Below are 8,339 nucleotides of genomic sequence, written 5' to 3'. Positions count from 1 at the left end.
GTGGAAAAGCAGTGTCGCCCTCAGAGGCAGACCTGGGCCACGTGGTCCCGCTGTGCCCTCGGGGGACACGGAGGCTGAGGCGCCTAACCCCCCATTCTGCCTGTGCGCCCCACCCTCACCGGCCTTCCCCGACAAGCTCACCTCCCTAGCCTCTCCCAGCCTCAGTTCCCCCATCTGTTAACCAGCGACCTGTCATATCTGCCATGCAGGGTTGGTGCGGTTAAAATAGAGTAATGATGTCAGGGGGCCTGCCCTCTCTAAATGGGGTTCCCTCTTCCTCCCCCCTTCCTCCTCCACCAGGCCTGGGGGCAGCTAGGCCTGCCTCTGCCCCGGCCGGTGCCCCAGGGCTGGGCTGCTGTGGTCAACACCCTCCCAGCCCCCCCCCCCCGGGTTACCTTGGCACCCGCCTCACACAGGGATGGTCGGAACCTGCAGGAATCCCGGGCTGAGGTCCAAGAATATTACTGGAGGCCCAGCCGGCTGCCGTGAGTCAGCCCCCCGCACTCATGCCGCTCCAGCTGCCCGCCCCTGCCAGCGGTTGCCAGGACGAGGCAGCCCCTGGACGTGGCTGGGGAGACGGGCATCCTGGGGGGTGGGTAAGGGGCCCTGATCCCCCTTGTCCTCTCGGTGGGAACCAGGGCTCGGACCCGAGCGGGAACTGTGGTACCGTGTGAGGAAGGGCGGGCCGGGCTTACTGTAACCGCCTGGCCCGGAGCCCGCTGGTCCTGTGGTTGGGCAGGCCGGCCAGCGAGGGGCCCCCGAGGAGCTGCAGCCAGAGCTCGCGCTCCGTGTGTGAGGCATGGAGCGGGGCCTCCCTGCTTTCCCAGGGGCCGCCCGGAGCCGGCTAAGACTTCAGCGCTCTCCCCTAAGCAGGTCGCCCCACTAGGCAAATGCCAGGCTGCTGGTGAGAAATGAAGTCGGTCCCGGGCCCAGGCCTCTCCAGGGGCATCTGAGCCGCCAGCGCGGGCCGGGTGCTCGGGGGGGGGGGGGGGGGGGGGGGGTTTGCTCACTGAACTATCATAACAACTCTAGGAAGTGGGGACATGTCACCCCCAGGTACACAGGGCAGCGGGCTGAGGCCGGCCAGCCTCCAGCTGTGAGCAGGTGAAGGAACGGGGTAGACGCCCGGGCTCTGGTTGCCCGCTCCAGGCTTCCGAGTGTGGCCCCAGGAGAGAAGCCGCACACAGCCCCGCTGACCCCGGGCCTGAGCCCCTCCCCCAGGCAGCCGCTTGCTGGTACTCAGCTGACTTCCTGTCCCTGGAAGCGCCGCTGCGGGCTGGATGGGGCAGGGCGGTCCCCTTCCTGTGGTTCAGGTAAGAGCATAACCCCGTGCCTTCTTGGCACCCTCCCTCTCCCTTTTCCTGGGCTCTAGCAGTCAGACCTGGGTACCCCAGAGTCCCAGGTGCAGGTGCGGGGCAGAGCGGGCAGAGCGAGGGCTGCAGGCCCTCTCGGAGGTGAGGCCCTAAGGACGTCCCCCTCGCTCGCTCACAAGGACCACCTGCAGCCTTCCTCATCACACCGCCTCTCTGAGGGGATGAGGACGCGGGGCTGAATGAGGCGATGGCAAAGCCCGTGGCTTCACCCCCAGCTCTCCCCAGCCTGTGCGTGTGAGCGATGCCACAGGCCGTGCCCGTCTCCCCATCAGACGCCGAGGGCTCTGCTGGCTGTTGGGCGTCCCGTGGGCTTTTCCCTGGTGACATTGCCAAGGGCCTGCGACACTGGCCAGGTTTCCCCCGCCCAGCCCACGGCTCCACCTCCCTCTCTCGCCCACGGATGCTCGGAATAAGCTTTCCCGAGGGCTTGCTCCTGTGAGGGGTCATCTGAGGTGGCTGCGAAGGCAGCGCCTCGCCAGCGTCATGCCGGAAGCGCCCTTGCCGCCGAATGAGGCCGCGTCTGTGGAGGACCGGCCGGGCCTGTCGCAGGCTTCAGACACACGTCCCCTCCCGGGAGTCATTGCCCTTAGCCCTGCTCTTGGCTCGGCCATCCGCTGGGCTCCATCCCCGGGCACCTTTCCAGCCCGTCCTTCGCTCGGGGTGCCTTTAACAGGACACACAGGGGCCTTCCGTGTGTCCCTCCGCCTGAGAGCAGAGGCACAGTTCTCAGGCTCTTCCTGGAAGATGCCAAGAAAGGGGGCAAAGTTCTGGTCGGACATCCCGCAGGCCCGACCGGCCGTGCTGGGGCGAATCGTGCCCCTCGGAGTTCATGTCCACGTGGAAACCCGTGCACGGGGCCTTATTTGGAAACCAGGTCTTTGCAGATGTGGTCAGCTAAGGTGAGGTCACCCAGGGTTGGTTTGGGCGCTGGTCCAAGGACTGGTGTCTTTGCAAGAAGAGGGCGATTTGGACACAGACACCAGGAAGACGGCCATGGCGTGGAGGCAGAGCTGGAGTGCTGCGCGGAGAAGCCCGGACACCGAGGATTGCCAACCACACACGCTGGGAGGAGGCGGGGGGCTCCGCCCCTGGAGGCTGCAGAGGGGGCACGGCTCTGCGGACACCTGGAGCCTGGACTTCCGGCCCCCACGACTGTGAGGAGATCAATGTCTGTTGTTCTCAACCACCCAGTTGGTGGTCCCTTGTGATGGCAGCCCCGGGACACTCTTACACTCCCCCCAAGGTCACACAGAGGGCAGCGGAGGAGAACAAGGAGGGAGGCCAGCAGGCGCGGAAAGCAAGGACTTGGCCGAGCCATGGAGCAGCCTCTTCCTCTCGCCTCGCACAGGAAGCCGGGGACCTCGTGGCTGCGTCTCGCCTGCTGCCACCTTCGTCCCCACAGGAGCGCGTGGGGTTGGTGGCAGGTGAGCGGGAGGTGTTCCCATCGCACTGGTCCCAGGGAGACTCTTCCAGTAGCACTGACCTCGGACATGCTCTTGTCTCAACCTCACAACCACCCAGAAGCAGGTCTGGTTGAGACCCTCATGTATCGGTTAGGGACCAAGGCCAGGCCGTTCGATACCCGCCCAGGGTCATTCATTAGCAGCAGCCAGCGCTCTGCCCTCTACCAGCCTGAGGCTCCGGAGGGCGGGCGGGGGGAATGGGGGTCCGCGGGTGCTGGCCGAGGCAGGGATGCTGAGGCCTGTTCCTGGCTAGCTGTGTGAGCTTGGGCAAGTCACACTGCATCTCCATCTCCCAGTTCTCCCCACTAAAAAAATGGGGACCACAAGACCTACCTGAGGGGCTGCTGGTGAAGGAAATGGGTGTGTATGTTTCTGGTGCTTGGTGCATCGGAAACGTGACCTAAAAGTCTGGAATAAATAAGACACATGGGCTGAGGTCTTGCTCCAGGAGAGGGCTGTGGGCTGCGGACCTGTCTTACCCCCACTCCACAGGCTGGGGGGGACCAAGGCCCAGGGCAGAGCCGCCCCCCTCTGTTTCCCATAGAACTTTGCAGAGATGGGGCCAGTGTCCACCTGCACCCTGGCCGGCTGGTTCGGTCGCTTGAATCTTGCCTCCGAGGCCAAGGGCACCTTTGGTCCTAGTCCAGGCCAGCCTTCCCCTCCCAGAGGCAAGCTCGGACCCCTGCCATGGCCTCCACCCTGCGTCCCGGGCAGCCGCCTCCCGGGTACCTGTGATGACTCACCGTCACGCATCACCCAGGAGAGACGGTCCGTGCACATCCCGACGGCTCTGTCTCAGATCTGCAGAAGGAGCTCAGCATGTGCTGGACAGCGCGTGTGTGCAGCTCGCGTCCACCCCTTGCACGAAGGAAGTCCTCCAGCCTTCTCTGGCCCTTTCCCCATCTTTGTGTCGGGGACCTAAACCTCTACCAGGCATCTGGCCCTTTTATATATATATATATATTTTATTGATTTCAGAGAGGAAGCCAGAGGGAGGGAGAGATAGAAACATCAATGATGAGAGGATCGGCTGCCTCCTGCACACCCGCTACTGGGAATCGAGCCGGCAACCCGGGCATGTGCTCTTGACTGGAATTGAACCCAGGACCCTTTAGCCCGCAGGCTGACGCTCTATCCACTGAGGCAAACCGGCTAGGGCCATCTGGCCCTTTTAATTGGTTCCTCTCCAGATGTCCCTCCCAATAGCCACAGAGTGTGGCCCGGTGGCCCCATGGCCCTGTATGCTCTGCCGAGGTTGAGGGTCCTCTCCATCCCCCCACTGGACAGACCAGCGCGGTCCTCATCCCGTGTGGGCACGCGGCCTCTTTCCTCAGCGCGGCCCCTTGGCTGACCTCAGCTCCTCGTAGCCGGGACACTGGCCGGGCGCCTGCGGGAGGGAGGGCCGGCCGGGGCTCTCCTGGGCTCCTCCCCTTCGCTCCAGGGCTCAGGCCCCAGCTGCTCAGGGTCCTTGCTGAGTTCTCAGCCAAACCCCCAAGTGAGGGCCTGAGGAACCCCATGAGGAAGCCCCAATGTGTAGGGCAGGATTCCATAGCCAATGACTGTCCCCACCCCGACTGGGCAATGCCGCCTGAGGTCCCTTCCTGGGTGGCCTTCCTGCCAGACCCCCTTGCCTACGTCCACCAGGTGCCAAGGGACTGAGAAGCTGGAGAGAGCCAGCCGGCCTCCCTCTGGCACGCACGGCTCCTCTCCCTCCAGCCTCGGTGTCCAGAATTCTGTAACAGAGAGGGACAGACAGGCACTGCATCCGCCCCTGGCTCCCAGAAAGGCTCTTGGGAGCCATGTTGGGCTCCCGGAGGCTCCAGGCAAAACCCTGCACACTGGCTTGGCCAGAGGTCTTGCTGGAACAGCCCTGGGAATTCCACGTCCATTGGCACCATCGGCCCGAGCCCTGAGGCTCCCGCTGCTGGGAGGGGGTGGCCCCTTGACCTCTGCAAGGTCTGGGTGGAGGGACGGACAGCCCTGCCGACACTGACCCCCAGGGCTGAGCCGGCTTCTGGGGGGAGGCAAGTGTGCACTCAGCCACCGCTTGGACCCCGGGGGTAGCCCTGGTATCCCAGGCACATGGGGAAGAGGCGATGAGCTAATGTATTAGGACGCGTTTTCTGAAAAACAGAAGCACTATTTATGCAAACACAAGGTGCTGAAAAGATGCCTGTTTGCTTCCCAAAGTAAAAAGTTATGAATGATTTAAATTGTATGCAAGTGACTCCTTCGGTGCGGCCACAGGCCAAGTGGTTGGGGGTGGGGGGCTTCTGCCGGGCACCCCCACTCTGCTGGGTTTTGTGAAAAACATACGAAAGCGGAAGACCCCGTGCCTGGCACCGAGTAGGCATTCCCTGCACCATTGCTGGCGGATGAATAAGCGTGAGCTCTCCCAAGAGCTCCCAGCCCCGTTTGCAAGAAACCAGAGGCAGTGCCGCCATGTGACCAAGTGACAGGGACTAGCATGTGGGATGCCTGCGGAGGGAAGAGGGAGTCCAGGGGAGCTTCTGGGAGGAGGTGGGAAAGGAAAGGAGGACGCCCCAAAGGAGAGGTGGAATTCAAAGAGGGGGAGGGGCTGGCTGGGTAGGCAGGGTCACTCTGCACCACAGGGCTCACAGGTGAGCACAGGGTGACGCACGTGATGGGCAGGTGAGGAGACCACCCGCTGGGAGGAAGTGTGTCCCCCCGCTGTGGGGTGTGGGGCGGGCGTTGAAGGAGCTCAGCTCTGTGCTTGGGTGAGACCCTGCAGCTCATTAGAGGAACCGCGTAGGGGAGAGCGCCCAGGGGAACGTGTGGGTCCTGCAGGGCGAGCTGTGTGTGTGGTGCGGGGGAAGGCAGTGTTCTTAGCCGACGAGTCTGGCATGGATGTGCCCTATGGGGACATACCCAACATCTCGAAGTTCCCCAAAGTGTTTTCCCCTTTCCGGGCCATTTCCCTGTTTCTGGTCCTTAGAATGCCCCGCTGTCCCGCGCCCGGAGGGAACACCTGCTGTTTCTTCTTAGCTTCTGGGAAGCCACCCTGGGCCACTTCCTCCCCCTCCCCCGCCGGCCCCGGGCCATTTTATTTTTATACCCACTCCTTTTTAGGATACTTCTTGGTTTTCTTGCCCGGTTCCCCTTTCAGACTGGAAGCCTCTTGAAGTCTCAGTGTCTCCTGATGGGCACGGATCTCCAGGGCGGGGCTCGGGGTCCAGAAGGGGCTGCTCCTGCACCCAAAGTTCAGAAACCCTGCAGCCCCCTCCACACGACTTCACGGGCGCCACCCACAGAGATCACATTGCAAACAGCGCCCCCTGGAGTTGTGCCAGGCGGCAGGTCCTCATGTTCATGTCCATACTTTCACTCTCCTGTACAGCAAGCGTGTCAGACTCACAGGCCGACACGGGCCAAATAAACAAGGTGTAAGTGGATGCGGCTGCAAACAAAAGCTTCAATTTTCATAGAAACGTAGGTTTATTTCGATAGAGACATGCTGAATACAAACGGCTGAAATAAATGAGTCATCGCTAACATAAAATAACAGAACATTTTAATGAAAATATTTTTTCATGAACATCAACTTATCAGACATTGAATAACTGCACAAATTAATAAGCATAACGCAAATAAACCTATTTTTCTTGTTCTCCGAAAGCGAAATATTTCCATTGCGCACACCAAACAAGTCAGTCCAAGACTAATGACGTGGCCATCAGCTGCTGAAATATTTGCTGCTAGTATTAGTGGAGAGAAATGGTGCGTCTGTGCGTAAGGGGAATGAATGCAACACGATTACAGTCATCAGCCATTAGCAAACCTTGTAGTTCATTATTAATAATTATGTATCACAGATATTGTAAAAATTAAGTCACAAAATTTTTATTGAAACGTTTCTTACATAGCGTTATATTGGCCGGGCTGCAAAAATATTCGTTGTGGGCCGCATGCGGGCGGCGGGCCGCAAGTTTGACGCTTGCTGTACAGTATAGCAATGTTTTTCTGTATGAAAAGAAGATTTGAGATTTGGGGGAAGGGAGGCCCAAGAGAGGAAATGCGTTTTCTTGTGTAACGTAAATAACGACCTTGCATCCTGGTGGGTGTGTGCTTTTTAAGTCTAGGTGTTCAGCCTCTTTTTATTGATTTTTAGAGAGAAAGTGAGAGAGAGAGAGAGAAATATGCCTCCCGCACACACCCAGACCCGGGAACCGAACCTGCAACCTGGGGATGTGCCTGACCCAGAATCAAACCCGCCACCTTTGGGTGCACAGGACCAGGCTCCCACCCACCGAGCCCCGGGGCCAGGGCGCAGCCTCTTTCTAAAGCCGGGCCTGCTGCCCTGTGAGCAGAGGCCGCCATGGCATTCAGGACTGCAGGACATTTTAGCGCTCGGAGCCGCTTCCTCTCAGAAGAGGGGGGTGGGGGTGGGGGGCTCGCAGCCTCTCTGCCACACACACAGCTCCAGGCCGCGCTGTTGCTTAAGGCCGCCCAGTGCTCAGGAGTGGGAAGTCCAGAGTCCTCCCTGCTTCTGGGAACAGCCCCCCCTCCCCGGCTTCCACAGGCAACAGGCAGGCCTCCTGACAGTGGGTCAGGCTCACCCAGGATTTCACAAAGGCCTGGCCTGTTCCCAGCACTGCACAGCTGGGAGGGCTCAGCTCTGGGGTGGAGAGGAGCACCCCCCCGCCCCCCAAGCCCTTGCCTTGGAGAGGGAAGAGCTGCACTTGTCCCTGCTTGCCGCCGCGAGGGCGGTGAAGCCGGGCCTCCCCTCCCTGCTGACTTCCCAGCTGGGCTTAGTCAAGGTTCGAGGAGGAAGAGAGGAGGAGGAAGAGAGGAGCACCCAGGCTTCTCTTCCCGGAAGGCGGTCAGCGGGGGTCTGGGAGTCACCTGGGAGCCGGTGGGGGCTGAGCTTCCCGGACTGTCCTGGGGTCTCTGCTTCAAAAGGGCGCGGCAGCAGCAATGCAGCCCCTCCCGGGGGCCTGCAGGTGTGTCCGTGCGTCCCAGGACCTGGCCGCGAGGGGATCTCGGCCGTGTCTCATTACAGGGCCCGTAGCCTGAAAGAGCCCTGGATCCTCAGCTGGGACCTCCAGCTCTGTAACTGCCCCCCGCAGCCCCCCAACCCTGGGAGACCTGCCTGTGTCTCAGGCCTCAGTTTCTCCATCTCTGGCATGGATGGTTCTGGCTGAGGACAGGGTGATGGGCGGTGCTGACTGGCAGGACTTGCAGGTCTGAACTGGGACAGTGCTGGGCGGACCGGGACAAGCTGGTCATCCCACCCGAGGGTGAGACCAAATTGCGGAGGAGCGACGCGCGGGAAATGCGGCTGGAAGAGGCCCCTTTCGGCACCAGCTGCAGCCCCTGCTGATGTATTTACTGGTAGTTTAGGGTCTGTCACTCCCACTACCTCCCACTAACTCAGGCGAGCGGGGCGAGCAAGGCCTTGTCTGGTTCCACGCGCAATTCCCTGACGCACAGGATGTGTCCACTAAGTATTTGCCGAGTGAATCAATGAGGGAGGGAGGGGCTG

At 61.2% G+C, this 8,339-nt stretch overlaps 1 long non-coding RNA gene across 2 annotated transcripts in view; it reads right to left on the bottom strand.

Annotated features, from left to right (window-relative positions):
• Positions 1-6,681: 6,681 nt before the first annotated feature.
• Positions 6,682-8,339, bottom strand: part of LOC106724439 — a 4,532-nt gene continuing 2,874 nt past the window's right edge. Inside the window, exons 1-2 of one of the 2 annotated variants that reach the window (XR_001360238.1) lie at positions 7,700-7,913; positions 6,682-6,817 (exon numbers count right to left, since the gene is read on the bottom strand). This is a non-coding gene — a long non-coding RNA (uncharacterized LOC106724439). Of the gene's footprint in view, positions 6,818-7,699; positions 7,914-8,339 lie in introns of those variants that run through there. The other variant, XR_001360237.1, reaches the window with a different exon arrangement.

This window comes from Myotis brandtii, unplaced genomic scaffold (genome assembly GCF_000412655.1).
Source record: "Myotis brandtii unplaced genomic scaffold, ASM41265v1 scaffold825, whole genome shotgun sequence".
NCBI lineage: Eukaryota > Metazoa > Chordata > Mammalia > Chiroptera > Vespertilionidae > Myotis > Myotis brandtii.
This window is presented reverse-complemented; position numbering and strand designations above follow the sequence as displayed.